Here is a 6518-nt window from a genome sequence, read left to right on the forward strand (position 1 = left end):
ACCCCCCCCCCCCCCTCGGGCCAAAATAGTGTTCAAATGCCCTACCCTGTCGTCGGATTTGTCTGTCTGTTCCCAACTCACAGATGCTGTATCTCTTCCTTTAAACTCTTCCATCTCGTTGAAACACGTGTTTTTTGGCTCTTAACGACTTCGTCGCCCCAAAAAAACTCACTTCAAACCTGATTCTTCCGGTTCAATTTTCCCCACCCCACGCAGGCAAAGGTCAAATTCTCCACTCCCCGGGCACAGAAGGCAGTCAGATTGCCGGGGTTTGCCCAGGGAAGGGGAGGGGGGGGGGGGGGGTGGGGTTGAAGTTTCGATTTGATCGGCGCATAAGACGATAGCCAATCAAGAATTGACCGACCAATATCGGGGTCATTTCTCATGCATATATGTTTATTTCAAATTAGGAGGAATTATAAATTTATTGACGAATTAATTGGGACACGCACGCAATTTTCGTGAAATTATCTAAAATAAAGTACTATTGTACAACAACATGGGCAATTAAAACCTCCGCTCTCACTTCATTCAACATTGAATGTCCAATTTGGGAGACTCTGCGGCGTGGTGTGTGCAGGAGTCAGTCACACGGTAGTAGTCTGCTTTAAAAAGCTGTCGGCGGTTTTGTAAGCGGCGGAAAATAATAAAAAGATGGAGGTGTGAACGAGTGGTTTTGGGGCCAGGTTTACAATCCAGAAATGGGAAAACAAGACGTACAAGCTAAAGAGGTCAATACCAATATAACCCTACTTCAATTGAATTCTTTGGTTATGCAAATTCTTTCTTTCATTTCAGTAAATCAATATGGCCGTTGATCACGTGAGTGAAAACATGTCTACACTGTTGTTATATCAGTCGTTGCAGCGCTCTTTCTGAAAATAACAATATTATAGTAATTTCTTTTACTGGTCACGATGCTTTTGATCCGAAACCAAATTTTGGAGTGAAATTTAAGCTTTGCATGAGCAATTTAACGCACTGCGCATGCGTCAAACTTTAAGGGGAGAAAGAATGCATGAAAAGAAGGAAATGGGAAGAGGTAACACTGAAGGTGAAGGGTGCGAACTACACTTTGTTCACGATAACATTTTCTCCAGCTGCCATGTTGCTGGATACGCAAGGTGTCATCCATAAATCTCTCAAAGTGATTCGTAGTTTTTAGGTTAAAAGATGAAATACAGGAAGATCGTTCATGGCATCGTTCGATGGCATAAGTGGTAATAATACATAATTAGCTTGCTACACAAGGGGGCCACGAGGAGAAAAATATTTCTTCCGTGTCTTATTAGAAGGACGATCTCTTATTGTCTGTGTTCATTGGATAAGGTAAAAACGTACTTTCTCTTCCAAATGGCTTCAAATTTACATTTGAAAAGAAACAACATGCCGGAGGAATTCGTATTCTGGCTGTAAAATTGAATTGCTAATTAATTCTAAATTATGCAGTTTTTTTCCTGCCATGTTCAAACTCAAGAAACGCTAAGGCGAAACACAATTTTCGAGATTTACCCCATTTTCGTGGCTTTTTTTTCCTAAAGAAATGATTCCCATGTTGGAGAGATGTTTAATGGAGGTCTTGTCAAAAACGTTATGGTCGAGGTTCCGTCTATATCATGTTATCAAAGGGTTTAGCTGATGATTACAAAATGGCGTGCAGGACACTCGATCGAGGAAGAAAATTTCATGGTGTTTTACAACGAATGCTTAACAGGTATTTTGACAACAATTGTATGTAACTCGTATTTCTTGTCTCCATCAAGTCGTGCTTGATTTGCGGTGTAATAAACTACCTAATATCACACAAGATAAACATGATATTTCAGTTAATTTATGCTAGTGCAGTGTAAAATACCAGCCATGAAGTCATTATCACGACTTATTTTATGTCATATCATATCTATGGATATAATACTTGTTTTTGAAGAAAACTATGTATTGTATAATGCAGATTTATCTTATAATTAATATTTGTTTTGCAACTTTTTATAGTAATCATTTTTGCATGAAGGAATAATATAAGCAGGTTAAAGATGATAATAGACTTATCATGAAATAAACACAATACAGTTCCTTATTTACTATGACAAATCAGTACACAGCACACTGCGCAGTAATAGTTTGTTTGCTTTATTGTACTTTAGGATTTCATTTCCATACTCTAAAGATTGACTTCCCCATACTACATAACACTTATTTATATATTCATTAATCTTTATATTCATTTATTATTTATTTATTTATTTATTTATTAACTTCAATATTCCTAGGTATCCCATCACTGTGAATATTACAATAATAATTTTTACCACAATTGCTAATCTCGCAATCTGATTGGCTAATTTGCCATTATCGATGAGAGTCTAGACAAGGCTGTACACGTAATGCTCGCGTCATTTTGTCACGCAATGTAATAGCCAATCAGGAACGCCCATTTTGGAAAATAAACCAATTATATTGCGAGAAAGTTATAAACAACGCTTGCTCTTTCTTCGTGTCATGATTTTGGTCACGCTCTGACATAAAAACTTTCTTTGGCGTTGAATATTGTGGCAAAAAAATCGAAAGTGGTTCAAATTTGTTGAGGACTCACGAGTCGCAACCTTTTGACCACTGTGATGACGAACATTGTTGTCAATAAGAGTACAGATAACGCTGAACCACTTTCGATTTGTTATGAATGGTATATCGCCCAGTCACATACAGAGAAGTGGCTCTACTTATTTATTATATAGATACTGATGAAATACTATGAAGATATGACTTTTATGATGATGACAATAATGATATAAATGTAGATGCAAAAATGTAAATGCTTTGTTTAATATAGTGAATGCATTTAGCTATCACGCTGGCTCATAGGCACTCCACTTTTAATAATGTGAAAGAAACAATTCAAACTTAACTGCCCCAACTGGCAGGAGGCAACCAATTGGCTATTTAAAAAGCGTGGTAGAGTTGAATCTGGGACAACAGGAAACAAATCCAAACCAGAGGTCAGAACATGACGGGGTTTCAACCCAGAGCAACCACGTGCAAACCCAACGCCCTAACTATTGGATCACGCTGCCTCTTTTGATGACAATAGCGACCTTAAGCACGCGCGTTTTTAGAAGCGGAAGGCAACCGGAAGAGGACATTTCTCGTGCCAGGACAGTGTTGTCCCCCAGATTTTTATACTAGAGACTTGTCAATCATCTCTAATCAATCATCAATCAATTGTCAATCATCTCTAATGGAGAAACTATTCTTAGCAATATAAAAGTGGTTGTGTGGCGACAAGTTAAGAGGGGAAACGGCTGACTTCCGGTTGCCGTCCGCGTCTCAAAAATGCGCGTGCTTAAGCTCCCTGATGATGATGACGATGACGATGATGATGATAATAATAATAATAATAATAATATTAATTGTAGAAACAATAATCAATTTATCAGTCTCAAGTTCATCCGGCTAAGCACAAGGTAATTGTGGCTTAGGTAATCGGGGTCTCATTTACTTTGCGAGGGTTAGGGTAGGATTGTAAATTAACTCACAAACACATTTTTGACGGGAGGGGAAAATCGGAGTACCCGGGAGTGAAGAGGACCAACAATCTCCTCTGACATATGGCCTTGAGTCCACGAAACGAAGTCGAAGCCGAGTGCTTTCACTGCTGTGCTGACCCCGGTTCTCATTGTTTTTTTACGGGGACAATTTTATGTTTGATCAATTCCTCGTTTCAGACAAAAGTGACAGCACATGTGATGGGCAATGTTGAAAGCAGTCACGAAGAACATGCAGGGAAGAAGCGGAAGATAATGGCCTTAAAGTCAGCAAAAGGTCAGTTGATAAGTTCATTCTACAAGTGTGGTAGGCTAGTGGCTTTCACGAGTCATTTCTTAAAGAATGCCAAACAAGGTGAAATTTTTGTAGCACTGGATTAGGTTTAATCGAGAGTTGCATGTAGTTCATCGTGTATCGCGGCTATTTGCTAAAACGATTCACTTTTTAAAAAAGTTTACCTCCCGGTGCTGAATTTTTTGGGCGGTTTGAACAGTCAGCTCTCGAGCGTTATCTTTCAGTTTTTTACAGATTGTGCTTTGCATCTTAGAATAATTAATGGCTTTTTTTTAAATAAGTATCGACCGATCTAATCTTAGCGCTGTCATCCATGAAAAGGCCCCCATAAACGAGTTATCGTCTTGCGTTACATAATCGGCAAGGCTTGAAAACCGAGTGAATGGCAATTCACTTGTCCAAAACAAGTCGTGATAAGAACCATTACATGCGTGAGACCGTAAGTTGAGAGAGGGATTCAGTAAGATATAAACGCCTTTTGTGCTTTATGGAAATGGATCTGGTTTTGCCTCGTACAACGGCTTATTTTTTGCAAGTTCATCACCGTCTGTTTGAGAGCAACCCCTCCACTATTGTTCAGGAGTACGTCTCAACATTTGACTTATACAGCCAAGTAGTGCAAGTGTTAGACCTTGTCCTAATGAAAGACATCCTCGTAGTGCGTAGTTAAAGTGGAGAAAGAGGCTCAAGCGTCCTTGAATTTCCATCCTACAATATTTTTTAGCTGATAGGCATTGAAGTGCATCCTAAAAAGCAATTTGTGGTAACCGAGATCGGCACCCAAACCAGGAATAAGATCGGTTGAATCATGGTAAAACGGCGCTTATGTTGCAGTATAAACTACGCCACGAATAGCAGCTTCCAGGTGCTGGCAATGGAAGAGACTTCATATGACCATGCGTCGATAAATTCTGGACTCTTTCCAAAGAAGATCAGCAAACAGGGCATGACATGGATTAAATTTGAGCTCGAAAAAAGCTGAAGGTACTTAAGGGGTTGAGGAAACCTTTAGAGGCAAGAGTACTAATGACTCTCGACGAAAGTGACAAAGGCAACGACCCATCAAACTCAGCAGTGATCGAAATATCACAACTCAACACCATTTAGGACAAAGCTTAAAGTGGAAATTAAACTGCTTGAAAGAAGATAGGACAATCTAAGAAGATAGGACGGTAGAATATATGCACTACGTGCTTATAGCTAGACTGGCTCGACTATTTGCGTGCAGTGTGTGTATCTAAACCTATTTGTCGATTTATAGAATCTGCATAAAGCAACAAAACAAACAATACAATGCATCTAAGACCAGTACAATCCCAGCGCAAACCACGCGAGATTCAGTCGTATTGAAGGTTCTACTACCATCTAACACAGACAATAGCCACATCCTTCGGGAAGAAGTAAACACAGCTGTGAGTTAATTGAACCAGTGTGAAAGCAGCATAGGTAGACGAAAAGGAAAGTAAAGTAAAGGGAATTTATGTAAGTGTCTATTTGCAGGGCCGTAGCCAGTATGAGGCAAACCGAGGCACTTGCCTCGGTCATTTTTTGTATTTGTTTTTTAAATGAAGCGTGATTTCAGTGTTATCTTTAAAATGTACTCATCATAAACACCTGAAATGTCTACGAAGAGAATTTAACCATGAACATTGCCTCTGTCATAATTTTTTTTTTTTGCCTACGGCCCTGATTTGTTTTGCACTAATTGTGGACACTGTAAAGTGAAATTAACACTTAAAGCAAATCGAGTCAAATGTTGGTTTTTTAGGAGAGGGGAAAACCGGAGTAGCACCCCAAAAAGGCAATCTGCAACATTGTAATAAAATAATAATAATATTTGTTACTTATATTGCGCCTTCTCTATACAATATTCAAAAGCGCATCACAATAGTGTATAACTTAATGACTAAACTTACTCCTCTAATGTAAATCTTACAAATCTTTCAATAAAGCTAACAAACTATTTACATTTAAAAATTTAATATAGAATAATAACCACGGTAGACGAACTTCTAAAATAATAATGGATTTAGGAAAAGTAATGAGATAACTGAAATGATTCCTTGTATAAAAGTGTTTTAATTATAGTCTTAAAAGATTCTAAGTTCCTTTCTTCCCGTGCAGACCTGGGTAACTTGTTCTATAAAAGGGGAGCAGCCATTGAAATGCTGTGTAACCCATTGTTTTCTCAATGTAAGAACTATCTCATCATCAGCCTAAGGAGTCATGATAGTGAAGTCATGTTGACTATTTTGTTGAATAGACTAGTGCGCTCGACTCCAGATCGAATGGTCCGGGTTCGGGTCCTGGCCGGGGACATTGTGTTGTGTTCTTGGGCAAGACACTTTACTCTCACGGTGCCTCTCTCCACCCACGTGTATAAATGGGTACCGGCGAATTTAATGCAGGGGGTAACCCTGCGATGAACTAGCATCCCATCCAGGGGGGAGTAGAAATACTCCGAGTCGCTTCATGCTACAGAAACCGGAGATAAGTGCCTGCCCAATTGGGCCTTCTGGCTCGTAAAAGCAGAATTTTTACCTAAATCACGTGCAGAAGAGTAGGCAGTCCTTTGAAACTGGCGCAGAACCGCGGAGCAGATCACAGTCAATCTCTTGAAATTGTGTGGGAGAGTTTCCTTAAGTTCAGTATGAACAAATCTTTAGTATGTATTTGTAAAT

The 6518-nt window shown here is 39.1% G+C and overlaps 1 long non-coding RNA gene across 2 annotated transcripts; it reads left to right on the top strand.

Moving 5' to 3' along the window:
• The first annotated feature begins 1571 nt into the window (after positions 1-1571).
• Positions 1572-5846, top strand: LOC138033495 (uncharacterized). 2 transcript variants are annotated; one of them, XR_011128611.1, is made up of 3 exons: positions 1572-1714; positions 3723-3819; positions 4672-5846. It is a non-coding gene; the product is annotated as an uncharacterized lncRNA (long non-coding RNA). The 2 variants fall into 2 exon arrangements; XR_011128612.1 differs by having other exon boundaries at positions 4562-4679.
• The last annotated feature ends 672 nt before the right edge of the window (positions 5847-6518 follow it).

This window comes from Montipora capricornis, chromosome 14, assembly GCF_036669925.1.
Source record: "Montipora capricornis isolate CH-2021 chromosome 14, ASM3666992v2, whole genome shotgun sequence".
NCBI classification, from domain to species: Eukaryota; Metazoa; Cnidaria; class Anthozoa; order Scleractinia; family Acroporidae; genus Montipora; species Montipora capricornis.